General features: G+C 44.3%; 1 protein-coding gene across 4 annotated transcripts in view; it reads left to right on the top strand.

Moving 5' to 3' along the window:
• Ark2n (arkadia (RNF111) N-terminal like PKA signaling regulator 2N) overlaps positions 1-16,374 on the top strand; it is a 123,415-nt gene extending 107,041 nt beyond the window's left edge. For all 4 annotated transcript variants that reach the window (XM_063231740.1, XM_063231741.1, XM_063231738.1 and 1 more), the window contains one exon: positions 1-16,374. This exon is cut by the window's left edge and continues 13,113 nt beyond it. The gene's annotated coding sequence lies outside the window, so the exon portion shown is untranslated.

Here is a 16,374-nt window from a genome sequence, read left to right as displayed (position 1 = left end):
TCCTGTGTTGCCTGATCTCCAAATAATTCTCCCTGTGTTTACTCAGCCCTCCTGAATGCTTGACAGGCTTAGCTCAAACCATGGTGCATAACATAGACATGATAGCCTTTTCTTAGCCTCATCCTCCAATAGAAGGCAGTAACAGATAAACACATGAAAGATGTGCTCTCTGTGAGATCGCAATTCATGTTGGGTCTGAGGACCTCTCTGAGCACTCAACTGCTTTAAACTGGGAAGGCTCTACTCCGTGAAGACCTCTGTCTCCTCTGCCCCAGAGTGTTGGGAGAGGCCCAAAGGTGGAGCAAAGCTGGGAGAAGGGTTCTATCATGCCCTGCTTCCTAACTCTGTTGCCAGGGGAGCTGGCCTGGAAGTCAGAAGCCTTCCAGAATCTATAACGTGGGAATAGGGAGGTAGGAGCAAAGATTTAGTGAAATGGAATATATGCTACACCCTCTTTCTTTGCTTTGAAAAAGCAAACTTGAAAAAGACACTGGCCTTTACTTTTCTTGCCTGGGTGTTCAGAATCATTAATTTATTACATTCTCAAATATTGAATGTTGTAATCCAAGATTGTAATTGTTGTACCCTAAGAAAATAGCTTTGTTATATGTGTATTATAGCAAACCTGTATAGGGGCTTACTAAATGTGTTTGTTTTATCCTTTTTCCCTAACTGATACGTTAAGGGACCTAATTGATCTGTTGAGCAACACTCTCCTCTGTAAAGAATTGCAAAAATCTCACCTAATTGATATGTTAACCATTGTTGCTCTCTACAAACTACAGAAGCTGTGCTAAAACAAGCTAACAAGGGTTGTTAATCACTGCTAGGAGCCTTTATTCTCCTCTAAAGAGCTAAGGAAAACTAGAATGGCAATTAATTTACATTTGTTTAAAGTAACCTGCTTGTGTGCAGAGAGATTTGCGTGTGAGTTTAACCCTTTACCCTGATCTTGACACATTACCGCCGTTTTCTGTTCTGTATGGCGCCTTATTGCCTCCCTCTCCCCTCACCTATCTATCTAGGCCATAAAGAATTTGGGTTTCTGGTGACCTCCCCCCGACCCGGTGATGATCTGTTGTAAAATGAGCCTGCCCCAATTTTAAGAACTGCTTAGCTTAAACAAATTACCGGGTAATACTATGGCCCAAATCCCAATCGGTGCTTTCCTTTTGTTCTGTATGTATCAAATGAGTTAGATATCAGGTCTTCGTAAAACTTAAGTTCCAGCGTCTCATAACTTGTGACCCCTTCGCACTCACTAGCGAAGACAAGCTGTCCTGAGATAATTAACTGTCCACTTTCTTCTCCAAATATTGCTGCAGACGTGCCACTCTGAGATAATGTCAGTCTGCAGGATGGAAATAATTTTTAAAAAACACCAGAAACTCCCTAGATTGTCAGAGCTAAGTGGACAGCAATACAGTTTCCAGACTCGGGTCAACAAGTTTGATGGCTCTACAGGTTTCTTTGTTTCTCTCCCCCCGCCCTTTCCTCCAGCCCCTTTTTAAAGTCCTCCCTTCAGCTTCTAGGGGACAGTCTCCAAATTGGCTCCCGGAGACTGGTCGCCAGGCCTGGAAATAAAGCCTTTGCCACTAAATTTTCAGTCTCTTGCCTCCTTGGATTTTATACCGGGGCTCAAGTTATAACATTTGGGGGCTCGCCCTGGATGGAAGCAAGACCCCAGACTCATTTCTGAACATTTGAAAGTAAGTGCTCTGGAGGATTTGTTTGGGCCGCGGTCAATTTGTAATTTTGAGGGGATGCCCTCAATTTGGGAGCGGGAACCACCCGAGGACAGAGTCAGTTGGTTTGTAGGACAAATTCTGTCCATTTGTGACTCTGCCCTGGGTGGGGAACAGCTCCGTTTGGAAGGGGACGCCCTTAATTTGGGAAGTGAAACCTCCTGAGGACAGAGTCAATTGGTTTTTGCCATTTGTGACTCTGCACCGGGTGAGGAACCACTCTGTTGGTTAATTTGTTAATTCCTCCAGATCCCAAAATTTGACTAATTTTTGGGCAAAGGCCATTTTTGCTGCAGCTTGTCTCGTCTTGTATGTCTGTTTGTTTGTCCATTTGTTCTAAATGTTCTCCTTTTGGTTACCCTAAATCTAACAGAACATTCTCTCCTAGGAACCCCTTCTACGAGCCCAGAATGGACAAAGGGATTTAGATATTGATGTGCAGTGTTTTTGTTCTTTAAAATTGTTTGCCTGTTTGGATTTGTTACTAACTTAGGGGCTTGTTGCCCATTTCTGTTGCAGGATCCATATGGCTTATTAGATTCAAGCTTCATAATAAGAAAAATTATTTCCTTTAGCTCACCAAACTGTGCAAAAAGCACCCTTTGTTTGTGTCTTTAATGTTGTGGCGCCTTGTTTAATATGTAAGTCTTCAACTGATTGCTTGCAACCTTGGCATGCCTTTTAAAAGGAGTATTTTTCTTTCTGGTTAAAAAGTAAATATATGTGCACATATATGTGTATATTTATGGTTTTTAAGAATCATATCAACTTTACCAAGTAAAAACCAGGTCATACTGTAATTGAGCCAGTTAAAAGGTTATAGCTTTAAAAAACCCAGCATTTTAATGTGGTAAAAAGACATAAAATTAATTAAATATGTTTTAGACTACTAGAAGGTAACTTCAAGGGTTTTGTTGAGAGTTTTAATGTTGTCTGAGAAGCAAAAAAAAAAGATAATTGACTGGTGATAGTAAAAAGGAGGGACAAAGAAAGTGGTTTGTCTTCAAGTAAAATGTCTGCTGTGCCAAAATGTAAAAAAAAGATAAAACTTAGAGGTATATTATAAGTTATAAAAAGCTCGAGATGATATAAATTTTGTCTTGGTTTATAGTACTGAAGACAACAGGTTTGACAAGAAGTAAATGTGTTCAAAGTTTGACAGTATTGGATCAGTTTTGATAGATTTATTTATAAGATTCTAAACCTTTGCTGCAAAGTGTTTCCATTAATATGAGATTATAGATGATAATAGAGATAAGATATAAGTTTTCACATGTGCTGTGGACCTCTGGGAGATTATATGGCACAATTTTGTTACCTATGAAAAAGCTTCTTTTTGTTAAGTATGTAATTTCAGTAAAATGATGGCCTGCCAGGTGGCACCCTGGGACAAAAGGTGGTGTGCCATCCAGATAAAGCCTGCTCTCTGATATGGAATGCCAAAACCATGTTGTCCTTTTGTCCCAAGCCGATTGAACATCCAGAGGTAAGGAGGTTTCCCTAGTATCGCCAGTTGGTCTCTTTGCAACTCAGTCGGCCCCACATGTTAGAAAAAAGATTACAAAGGTTTGAGAGTTTAAAAAAAAATGCCCCTCAGCCAGTTGATAGAGATAGCACAAAAGGTCTTTTAAAACTAAAAAAATTACCGTCTACTGGGAAATTTGTCCAGCGTACCTGAGTCCTCACAACTGACTTAGAGTTAAAACTGTTGGGCAAATGGAATCAGGAGATTCCAGAAGTCTGGGCAGAAGACAATCCTCCAGGGCTAGCAGTCAGCCAAGTCCCCCTTCTGATGGAGCTCTTACCCCAAGCATGCCCCTTCTGCTTGTGACAATGCCCGATAAGCCTGCAGGCCCGGAAAGGGATTTAAAGTCCACATGCAGAGGCTAAGAGACAATGATATTCTCATTCCTTGTGTCTCTCCCTGGAACATGCCCTTGCTTCTAGTCACTGAAGCCAGGGACAAATAACTATCGCTCTGTACAGGATCTCGGAGAGTTAATACATGAGTTCTGAGTCTATACCCAACAGTGCCAAATCCTGAGAACACCTGGTACTCTGTTCTGAACCTGAAAGATGCTTTCTTCACTTTGCCACTTACTCTGGTGAGTCAACTCCTTTTTGCCTTTGAATGGACTGACCCAGATACGGGGGTAAAAAAAAACAGCTGACCCGGACACATTTACCTCAGGGTTATAAGAACTCTCCCACTCTTTTTGATGAGACATTAACAAGAGATCTTTTAAAATTAAAAAAAAAAAAAACACCCTGAGATAGTGCTCCTCCAGCACATGGATGACTTGTTAATAGCCTCGACCCCCACGGAAGCTTGTAAGCTTGTCAAGAGACAACTGAAAAACTGTTAAGGACTTTGGGGCAATTAGGCTATAAAGTCTCGACTAAAAGGGCACAATTGTGCTGTCAGGCTGTGACTCATCTGGACTACAAATTGCAAAAAAAAAAAAAAAAGGAGGAGGATTTTGTCTAAAAAAGTGTCCAGGCTATATTGCAGATCCCATTCCCAGAAACTAAGAAACAGGTGCGCGAATTTCTGGGAGCTGTCGGATACTCCAGGCTGTAGATTCTAAATTTTACTGAAACAGCTCACCCCCTGTAGGGCTCCCTTAAGGAAAAAACTCACTAAACTGGACTGATAAATGTAAACTGGACCTTGCGGCAGCTCAAGTGGGCCTTGACAGAGGCCCCAGCCCTGGGACTCCCTGATGTTACCAAGCCATTCACCTTGTTTGTAGATGAACTCAGGGGCATTGCCAAAGGAGTCCTAACCCAAGACATTGGCTCTTGAAAGAGGCCTATAGCCTATCTTTCCAAAAGGCTCAATCCAGTAACAAGAGGGTGGCCTCCATGCCTAAAATTCTGGCCGCTGTGGCAATGCTACTTAAAAGAGGCCCCCCCCCAAAAAAAAACCTCACTTTTGGACAGAAGATTTCTGTAGTGACCTCCCACAGTTTAGAGACTCTTATCAAAACCCCTCCTGAAAATGTGAGTGCTAAAATCTCACACTATTAGGCCCTGCTCCTAGACCCAGAATTGATAGTTTTCAAGACTTCTTCAGTTTTAAACCCAGCCACCCTTATGCCTGACAACGACCTGAGAAATTTCACAGATGGAAGCAGCTTCATCCAGAACGGCAGAGGCAGATGAGTGGCCGGGGCAGCAGTGACCATCAAAAGGAGGTACTCTGGGTTAAGCGGTTAGAGCCTGGCATCTCTGTCCAAAAGGTGGAGCTCATTGCTTTGACTGAGGTACTAAAACTAGCCACAAAAAAGAGGGTAAACATCTATACAGATAGTAGATATGCTTTTGCTACTATACATGTACATGGAGCCATCTATTAAGAGCGAGGTCTCTTAACCTCGGCCAGGGCAAAGATTTAAAAAAAGGGGGGGGTGGCTCCACAGATCCTAGATTTGCTGGCAACAGTCTGGCTGTCGGCAGATTGCTGCTATTCACCTGAGGAAACAATTTGGCAGATCAGGCCTCTCAAAGAGTAGCAATCACATCAGAGGGGCCAGCCGAGAAAGTAACTGCTCTGATGCGAGTCCCCCCGACCTTGTCAAAACCAGTCTACACAAAGAAAGACTGCACTGGTTGTTGTGAGCCATCTAACAGATTCCAGTCCCTGTGACTAAAAGACAAGTGCAAAATTTCTAGGAGCCACAGGACTGATCCAGAGTTTGGGACCCTGGCAGAGGTCTGTTGTCTACCTTTCCAAGACACTTGATTCTGTAACAACCAGATGACCACCCTGTCTGTGGTGATTTCCTCAGTAGCCCCCTCATAAAGGAAGCTTAAAAATTGACTTTTACACACAAACTCTTGTTTCTTCCTGTTCCCTGGAGACTCTCATCAAGGCCCCATCAGACTGCGGATGTCTAATTCCTGAGCCATACATTATCAGGCACTATTTCTGGAAACAGCGGCTTCAAACTCTGGCTACTTTGCTGCCTAAGGATGACCCCTCGTTGCCTCACTACAATTGTACTGAGGTCATTGATCACCTCACAGGACTTCGACCTTATCTAGTGGATAAGCCATTATCTAGAGTTCCATCCTACTTCTCTGATGGAAGCAGCTACGTCTATCAAGGTAAGCGGGTCTTGGGAGCTGCCGTTACACAAAATCTCAGGTTCTATGGGAACAAATCTTAGAGCCAGAGACATCAGCATAGTGGGCTAAACCCATTGCCCACACTGAGGCCTCAAGTTGTCTTTATCAAAAATGAAGTTTATTGTCTTCTGGAGTCAAAAGATTAAATTGCTCCCCAAATTTGGACTTGTTGGCTGCCATCTAGATGCCAAGGAGAGTGGCTACTATCTGCTGTATAAGCCATTGGGCAGAAGATGATCTTGTTATAAGAAAAAATAATTTGGCAAATGCCACCTTCCAAAAGATAGCCAGAAAGCCCCAAAATCAGTGGGGATTGAGATAAGCTTGACATTACTGCTGATCCCACCTATTTTCTTTGTCAGAGCCCATTTACACTTAAAAAGACCAGCATCTGGCAGCTCAACTTCCGAGAGATTCCCGGGGGCTAATATCAAGCTAGCCCAGTCTGTGAGCTTCAGATGCCCTCAGTGCCAATTGGTAAATCTAAAAGTACTGCAACAAATAGAAACCACTGGTTATCGTGAGACTATGCCTAAAAACACTAAAAAAATAGATTTTACAAAAATAAAAAGCCTAAAACTTCAAGGATATAAATGTTATAATGGTTGATACTTTCATTAGATGAGTAAAAGCGTTTTCTACTTAGTCTGAGTCAGCTCTGATAGCAGTTTCCCTGATTTGGTCTCCCTTTTTATCCATGGGGTCCGACAATGGCCTGGCTTTTATAGCCTAATAACTCAAATTAACCTAAGCTTTGCAGATCAATTAAAAACTCGATTGGGCTTACCAGCCTCAGAGTTCAGGAAAGGTAAAAAGATAAGTTAGATTTTAAAGACTATAATTACTAATGGCCTTAAAAACTGGCGAAAAATGGGTAAGTCTCTTTTCCTTCTGCCCCTTTGTGTGCGTGATGCATCCCCTATGTTGCAGATATTTCCTCTTTTGAGGTTTTATATAAGAGATCTTCCTCTTATCATTAAAGGTTTCTAAAAATTAGCTGATTTAACTAATAAAGATCTTATTAAGTCTCCCCCAGACTTTTCAGCCAGCTCTGACTTCCATCCACTGGTTATTTCGCTGCTGCCCACTGCGAGCTAAAGAGCCTAGGCACCTAGACAAGCGACCTCACCATAAATCACTTGAGCTGCAATAGACTGTCAAAGTAGCTGAAAGCCTGCCTGGATTCAACGTTCCCACTGCAGACAGGTCCCAGCTTCAAAAGACCATTAGCCTGTGGATAAATAAACTGTCATTTCTTCCAAGGACACTTTAAAGCTTAAGATTGTCTAATATAACTGATAATTTTGTGTTCTCCTCTTTTATAGAGACCCCTAAGAGGCCTCTGTCTGACTTAAAAATTGTTACTTATATGATAAAACAGAGTAAATTTAAATGTTGGTTTTCTTTCTCCTTTTGGTTAACAGCTTTAATGACAGCTACAAGACCTTTGTTAATCCTCCTACTGGGCCTTGTGTTGTAAACAAGTTGATAAACTATGTCAAAGTTCTTAAAAGCTTATAATTATAAAGACACATACAAGGTTATAAACAGATGGTAAGGAGTCAATGATTTGACACACTGACTAAAATCAGTGGGGAATGTTGTACCCTAAGAAAATAGCTTTGTTATATGTGTATTATAGCAAACCTGTATAGGGGCTTACTAAATGTGTTTGTTTTATCCTTTTTCCCTAACTGATATGTTAAGGGACCTAATTGATCTGTTGAGCAACACTCTCCTCTGTAAAGAATTGCAAAAATCTCACCTAATTGATATGTTAACCATTGTTGCTCTCTACAAACTACAGAAGCTGTGCTAAAACAAGCTAACAAGGGTTGTTAATCACTGCTAGGAGCCTTTATTCTCCTCTAAAGAGCTAAGGAAAACTAGAATGGCAATTAATTTACATTTGTTTAAAGTAACCTGCTTGTGTGCAGAGAGATTTGCGTGTGAGTTTAACCCTTTACCCTGATCTTGACACATTACCGCCGTTTTCTGTTCTGTATGGCGCCTTATTGCCTCCCTCTCCCCTCACCTATCTATCTAGGCCATAAAGAATTTGGGTTTCTGGTGACCTCCCCCCGACCCGGTGATGATCTGTTGTAAAATGAGCCTGCCCCAATTTTAAGAACTGCTTAGCTTAAACAAATTACCGGGTAATACTATGGCCCAAATCCCAATCGGTGCTTTCCTTTTGTTCTGTATGTATCAAATGAGTTAGATATCAGGTCTTCGTAAAACTTAAGTTCCAGCGTCTCATAACTTGTGACCCCTTCGCACTCACTAGCGAAGACAAGCTGTCCTGAGATAATTAACTGTCCACTTTCTTCTCCAAATATTGCTGCAGACGTGCCACTCTGAGATAATGTCAGTCTGCAGGATGAAAATAATTTTTAAAAAACACCAGAAACTCCCTAGATTGTCAGAGCTAAGTGGACAGCAATACAGTTTCCAGACTCGGGTCAACAAGTTTGATGGCTCTACAGGTTTCTTTGTTTCTCTCCCCCCGCCCTTTCCTCCAGCCCCTTTTTAAAGTCCTCCCTTCAGCTTCTAGGGGACAGTCTCCAAATTGGCTCCCGGAGACTGGTCGCCAGGCCTGGAAATAAAGCCTTTGCCACTAAATTTTCAGTCTCTTGCCTCCTTAGATTTTATACCGGGGCTCAAGTTATAACAGTAATCCCTTTTCTAATCTTCCTCACAGTTCAGAAAAGCATATTTTTAATCCCATTGAAACGATACTAGAATCCCAGCAAGTTAATTCCACCTCCTATGCAATCCACAGCAAGAGAAAGACATCAAGACATATTCAAGGGTAAAGGCAGCCAAGGGGTCCTAAGTCCAGTCCAAGTGAGGACGTGTGGACAAATGCCTTGATCCAAGGCCTCTCCCAGAATTTGCTTGTGAAGAAGGGAGTGGTTAAAGGATGAGTGGCAGTGAGGATGCCGGGAACTACATGAGTAACTTGAACTGGCTAGCCAGCTAGGCAGAAAAGCATCTTTACAAAACGCAAGGAGAATGATACCACAGAAGAATCAGTCTGTGTAATTCAATTAAGGTAGCTTTTGAATTGTATTAGTTTGCTTCAGTTTCTGACATGTGCCCTGGGGAGTCATAACCTCTTACTTTGAGGCTCGTACCCAGCTGACATTCTTGGAGCTGACTGGCTCTGGCATCCCATTGTACGTCAGTCCTTTACAGAGAGCATTGTGGGAGGAAACAGGAAACTCAGTTGGCCTAAAAGATTACGTATCAGTACTTCAGCTGACCTTATTTGCATCACTTAAAGCCAATTGAAGGGAGAAGGCGAGAGCATAGCCTGCTCTGTACATAACAGCATATGGAAATAAGATTCAATTTAATGTTGCAGCAATTGTTCTGTGGTCAACATGAGTCACTCAAATTGTCTTCTACATCATTTTTAAAATAAGCTTATCAGTACGATTTAGATACCATGGTCACATTCATCGTAGGGAACTTGTAGAATCACTGATTTAAATGACTCTCCGAGACTAGCTCAGCTGTCTTCTTCAGTTTCTTGGGGGAGAGGGGTAAGGGACTGTAGACCACAGTGGAGACACAAGAATTGGGGTGCTGCACTCCCAACTCAGCTTCACCGTACCCTGGGAAAGTCGTTCGTAATTCTGACAGTGGGACTGATGACCATGACCAGGGAAATATTTAGTTTGGAAAGCAAAATAAAGCAACTTTGTTTTTAAAGTTTGTTATATTTGTTACTCATGCCTTAAGGAGATTGGTCCTTCAGAGAGCCCCGCCTGGGGCTCCGGGTGCTGTTGCAATGCCAGAAGATATCAGCAGAGGGCGACATCGCCCTTCTAACTCCAGCCGGCTGAGTAATCTGGCCTTGAGTGATGGCTAGGTGAAGGCTTTTTCTCTAAGGTAATGTTTTGCAAACTTTTTTGAGCATGACACGCAATGAGACTTACGTTTTACATCGTGATGTGATATGTTTTCTGTGTGAGCTGCTGAAAGATGTTTATCCTTTCTGTACAGGTGCGCTCCAATTTGCAGTTTCAGGTCTTTCTGAGATTTGGTTATTCAAAAAATCTTGCTCACACCACTTGGCTGATCTGACAGCTCACCAGTGGATGCAGACCTGTACTCTGAAACCCAGTGGAGTCTAGGCTGGAGCTTTGGGGTCGCTTGGAACAGGGCTGCCATTACAGTGCTTAAGAGTAAAATTCATTGTGCCTTCCTTCTGGGCGAGTTACTGTACTCCACCCTCCTGTACCTTGTGAGATGGAATGATGGCACTGCTTCAGGGCACTTGTAGGATTCCAGGACTGTGTGTGAGGCTTTGAGAATGGTGTACTGCCCACCCCCAGGCCCTCAGTTAGGGTGCTGATCACATGACTGCTCCTTTCCCACTGAGAAACAACTATAGCTGCGCAAAGCCTGCCAGGGTATCTCTGGGATTCATCGATTTGACCTGTGTTGATACCTGCTACCAATGGTAACTAAGCAGAAAGCTCTGGGCCAGGCCAGTGTTGGAGAAGCACAGGGTCAATTACCGAAGATGTGATGAGACCCAGCACCGGGTGCAGTGCCTAGAGGACAATTTAGCTTTGCGCCTCTCAGAGTGTGGTTCCTGGATCTGAAGCAGCATCCTCACCCAAGATCTTGTTAAAAAAGCACATTGTAGGGCCTTCTTCACCCAGGTATACAGAATCAGAAATTTGGGGGGGCCAACAATCTATTTTCATAGTCTTCCAGGCGATTCTGGTGGATGGTCCCCTCTGAGCAGACTTTGGGCCTTGTCATCTGTCATCCGGGCGTATGTTGTCCAGGTGTACTTGCTACCACTTTAATCACAGTGTCCAAGAGTAGGAGCAGGTATCAGTATTTATGTTTTATTTTGTAGTGCTGGGGGTCAAGCCCAAGACCTCCTGTTTGCTAGGTAAACACTCTGCCCCTGAGCCGCACCCCCTAGCCCTGAGCATCCATAGTTTTAAAAAGATTCTCAGGTGACGCCAGTGTGCAGTAAAGAAGGGGAGCCACTGCCCTTACTCTCCCTGTGTGAGCATCGGAGCAAGCTTCATTAAGGTGTGTCATGTAAGCAGAAACCGTAAACAGTAGAGGCTTGAGTGAACATGGATTGGAGGGGGCCTCTGCTGGTACCCCAGAAAGTTGTGAAGAAGCTGTCACCTAGTGTTTACTAGCAAGCTATGCTATGCAAACAGACTGCCAGGATATGAATCCTGCTCTGTCCCTCCTAGCTTGTGACACTAGCAAGTCTTAGCATTCTGTTCCTCATCTATGTGGAGTTCACAAGTATTTGAGTAGCTTAGTGAGGCTAAGATGAGTCTCTGAAGAAATGAAGGGACAAGTCCACAGAGGGCTCTGGACCTGAAGGCATTAGAAAGCCACCAGAGACTGGCAGGCATAGGGGGGCCTGGGTGTGGGTGTGTGAGAGAATGTTCCAGACAGCGACAGGCAGAGGAGAAGGGTTGGGCAGGCTGGAGACAGGCGAGGTGTGACGACTCGCAAGTGGGGAGAGGTGACCGAAGGGCTGCTATGATGCCGTGTACTGGGACTTTGAGATGGCATTGGGGGAGTAGGAATAGGAGAGAGAGGAAGCACCCTCATTTCTGGGCTAGAGAGATGGGATGGCTGTGCTGAGTTTGGGAGCCCAGCGCTAGCCTCAGTGCCATGCTCTGTTCTGGCCCCAAGGCTGGGCCCTAGGCACAAGAGGGTGACCCCTGACACCACCTTCAGTTTCCTGGGGGCCACTGGAACTTTTTGGAGTCCTCTGCATGGTTTGAACAAAGACAGTGAAGGTCCATCCAGGCAGGGTTACTTCTTGTCACTTGAGTATGTGGTACCCATTCCCAGCCCTGTGCCTTTGCCTGTACCCCCACTTTCTTCTCTAGCAGAATCCTGCTGCAGTTATCCCCTTTTCTTACACAGTCTTCACCTCACTGAAGCCCTTCTGGCCAGTGGCTGTCCTGGGAGCACATTATAGTCTTAGAGGTACCACTCAATCGCGTGAGTCCTCATTCCCGTGGCCACTGAAATGAAGCTCCTGGAAGCTGAGAAAGGTCCCCAGGTCAGTGCCCTCCCTACGTGGCTTAGCATTTTGTCAAGAAGATATGAAGTGAGGCTTCCTAAGTGGGCTGGGAGGAAAACAATTCAATTACAAGCCAGGAAGGCCTTGGTGAGAATTAGATTATCAGCATTGTCAGCTGCGGCCTCAGCCTCTGGGGCTCAATGGCAGAGAACAGGAGCTGAGAAGTTCTCTGCAGTGTCATCCTCCCAGACTCTGGGTGAGTACATCCCTGGGGTTCTGGTTTCTGCACTGGGTCTTTCTCCCATCCTGCAGCGAGGGTGGGGACAGCTGGGCTGAGCCCCCTGTGAGTTCCTGCCCACCTCTCCAGTTGCCTTCTTGCCTTGCCTGAACCAGAGGTGAAGGATGCTGCTGATACCCTGTGAGAAGCCCAACCAATGCCAGTGCTCAAGAAAAAGCCAAGAACCCACTTACTGTGTACCTGTGGCCCTGATGAGTGCTGCACAGCAGATGCCAGAAAGAGACAGAACCCCTAGCCAGGTGTGGTGGTGCATGCCTGTAATCCTAGCTGCTTGGCAGGCTGAGGCAGGAGGATCCCAAGTTCAAGCCCTACCTGGGCAATTTAGTGAGATCCTATCTCAAAATATATATATGAAAGGGCAGGCACAGGGACTGCAAGGATTGAGTGGCCCCGGATTCATTCCCCAGTAACATACACATACTTGCATGCATGTGATCACAAACCCACCTACCCTGCCCCGCCCCCCAAAAAGCAAGAGAAAGCCCCAGAAGCCTGTCTGGGGTGGGGTGGGGTGGGAGGTAAGGACATGAGAACTACACCCAGGTTTGGAATAATGACTCAGCCCTCATTCCCTAGCTAAGGCTTGTGGAGCAAGGTAGGCATCTAAACCTCTGAGTCCCAGTTTCCTCATCTGCTAATCGGAGAAAATAACAGCAGCTGATGAAAGCCATTAAAGCTGCATATGTGTTCCAAAGCACCAGGTAGTGATAAGAACGCACTGCACAGGTAGAAGTCCCTTCACACAGGCCTGGCGTGCAGCAGGCTCTTACAGATGGTTGCACTCATGATTGCTGTTCCTGCATTGTGGTTATGATGGATACAGGAGTTCCATAAGGGGAGAGCCCACTGACTAACTTGGCATGGCCTGAGGAGGAGATGGGGCTCAGAGGACGGGTTAGAGAAGAGAGCGCAGACTAACCAGCCAGAGGGAGCAAAATGTCCTGATTGTTAAGAAGAGCGGAATACAGCTTTTGGCATGTGAGCTTAATGTCACTCAACGGCATTCTAGAATTATTAAACAGATGGTCTGGGAGCATGCTACAAAGAGCTATGCTTGTTCCAGAATTAATTTATTAAATCATGTTGTACAGACCTCCCAGGAACTTTCATTACTAAATTCACTCAACAGATTTATTATCAGCCTGATAGGAAAAGCAGAGCCTATCTTGGCAAAGTACTGAATGAAGTTTCCCATGCTGTCTGAGTGGGCAGGAGAGACAGATGTGAGCCCTGGTGTTTCTTAGGGAGGGTCTGTAGCAGTGTGTTTCAGGGCTCTGTCCAGTTGCTGAGGAGCTGGAGGAAGCACAGAGTAGGGTGAGATGGCACAGTAGAGTTCTGTGGACCTTATCCATAGAGAGGCCCTGAAAACCCTCAGAGGCTATCTGGCTAGTACTAACCAATATACCATGCTTTTCCTATTATTATATGTCTGTGGTGACTTTTTTTTCTTTTTTTGGTGTGGAGGATTGAACCTAGGACATTACACATGCTAAGCACATATTGTGCCACTGAGCACACACCCTCAACCACATAATAAAGTTTAATTTATAAATTGGACACAGTTAATAGCAATGACTAATTGCAAAATAGGTCAGTCTTAATAATGTGCTGTAATGAAAATTATTTAAAATATGAATTATTTATTTTTGGAAATTTCCATTTAATATTTTCTGACCAAAGTTGACTTGTAGGTACCTGAAAACACAGATAAAGAATGACCACCATGCATTGTTTGCACTTAAGAATTTAGCTATTTAAGAGCTAAATAATGGAAAGACAACAGACAAGTAATGTTACATATGAAATTTGGAAAATACGGATGATCATAAAGAGTAACTAAAAGGCACTTGCGATTCTACCTAAGTGGCACAGTTTAATAGCATGACCAAGAGGAATGACAGTGAGTGTGGATCTTGGTGATGTGTGAGATGCTGGGGGGTTTAGGACAGCGAAACCTAGAAAGGAGTCCTGCTGCCAGTGTTTGGGAGCGGCAGCTGTCGGGGAGAATCTGCAGGCTATCCTGTCCTGCTCAGGCAGCCAGACCTAGAACATGGAGGCTCAGAGGGCCAATTTCAGCTCAGGAAAACAGAAAAAGCTACATGGAAGCCATTCTGTCTGCCAATAGGAGGGGCTGCCTGGGAGAGAAGGAAAGAGGGAGGGAGACAAGCAGGGAGGGAGGGAAGGAGGTCCACCCCTGTGGGCAGAGCATTCTGAGTGTTATCAAAAGAGTCCCTGGCCCGCTTTGTCCTCTTTCATCTCTGAGGTCTGTGTATCTCCAGATGGAGACACGAAGACAGAACACAGCATTCAGTATTGTAATAGGGAGGCTTGTGGGATTCTTAACACAGTGACTTTGGTTCATTCATTCATTCGTTTAACATTTGTGAAGCACCAGCCATATGCTGGATACTGTGCCATATACCCAATGCATGCAGCTCTTGTGGGAACTGAGTGCGGGATACACTAGACGGTGAAGTTAGATAGGTAAGTTAATGGGCACTGAAAATCCAGGTAAGAGATTCTGAGCCTCAGGAATGAGTGATGAGAATGGAAACTTCGGTGATATTTAAAGAAGTTCTTTGCTTGCTTCAGGGTCTTTGTATAAGGTTTCTCAAAGACCAAAGACCTTAGATGGGACCAGGCATACCACAGGCACTCAGCAGACATCAGACAGGCAATGGGAATGTTACTGTGGGTACAAGATGGGCTTAAGCTGAACCTGGGATGATGAATAACTATTTACTTAACCAACATATTGTTGCAATAACCACTTCCCCAGTATTAGCCATGCAGTAGCCTTATTGCCTAATGCTGAAACAATAAATAAGACATAGATATCACTGTAATGCAGTAGAGAGTGGAACAGTCTGATAGAGGAGAGAGACACAGCAAGAAGTCCTGGAAGCACTCATGACAGACTGGTACAATGAGATCTAAGGTGAACCCAGATAAAGTTGTAATTAGTCCAGCCTGTGGGCTCAGGGAAGGCATCAGAGAAGAGGTGACATCTGAGTTGTCATTTCAAGCCACAACCCAGTTTGCCAAAAGACAGTGCTGGCCCGGGGCAGTCTACCCACCACACACACATATTGGTGGTAACAGCAGCACCCCCCGGCCAGAGTTCCCCGCACTCCCGGAACACTGTCATTTCTGATCTTTGTTTCACTGCTCTGCCACTTTACCTGCCACTTTCCCTGGGCTCTTTCTGCACAGAGCTCTAACCCTGGTGAGGAGTGAGGTGCACACTACATACCCAGACGTGGTAAGTATTTGTCAAATGAATGAATGGCAGCAGCTTGGTGGAGACAGTGCCAGTGAGAAAGAAGACGGACACAGTAATCTCAGAGACACCGCAGGGGCTGGGGCAGGGGCAGGCCTGGAAGGCAGAGCATTTTCCTCCCGATAGGCAACCTCAGGGCTGCTGAAGTGGGGGCTTCTATGCTACTTTGTGTCACTGACACCTGCAGAACAGCCACAGTACATGGCCCACACTGTGCCCGGCACCTCTCTAGCCACGTGACCAGCAGTGGGGCATGTTTGGGGGCATTTTCCTCCCTTCTCTCCTCCCCTTCCCTTCTTCCCTTTCATTTTCTTTTTTGAAACAATGTTTTGCTAAGTTTTTCAGGCTGGCATCAAACTTGTGATCCCCCTGCCTCAACCTCGCAAGGATTGTAGCTGGGTGTATAGGTATGTGACACTATGCCCGGCTTATCAGGTTTTTTGGTGTATAGATTTGTGAATGATTTGAACAAGAAAACTTGAATTGCCCTGAAATCTGATACCTCATATACAAAAGAAACTGATAGAGGACTCCCAAGTTTAGCAACAATCCTTAAATAAACATTTATTTACATGGCAATAGAAGTCAAAATTCATGAATGTGAACATTTTCTAAACTCACCAAAATAAAAACCAAGATTGAATCAACCATGTCAGAAGACAGAGGAAATGTATTTCTATCTGATTTATGGAAAAAAATTATAAAATTGTGACAGAGGAGGTAATCAAAGCCTATGCAGCTAAAAAAGATGGAGAAAAAAATATAGAGGTGGATTGGGCTGTTAGTCAAAATGTTATTTTTTTTTTTTATTTAGTGACAGTTGTGATACTTCTCGGTTTTTTTAACACTTGTAACTTGCTATCCTTATTCTAAATAAAGTTTCATGTTTGTACTA

The sequence above is a fragment of the Cavia porcellus genome, unplaced genomic scaffold, assembly GCF_034190915.1.
Source record: "Cavia porcellus strain 051 isolate PalLab524CR breed Dunkin Hartley unplaced genomic scaffold, mCavPor4.1 scaffold_20, whole genome shotgun sequence".
In the NCBI taxonomy this organism is placed as follows: Eukaryota; Metazoa; Chordata; class Mammalia; order Rodentia; family Caviidae; genus Cavia; species Cavia porcellus.
The sequence above is the reverse complement of the archived record's forward strand: the minus strand, read 5'-3'. Positions and strand labels throughout refer to the sequence as shown.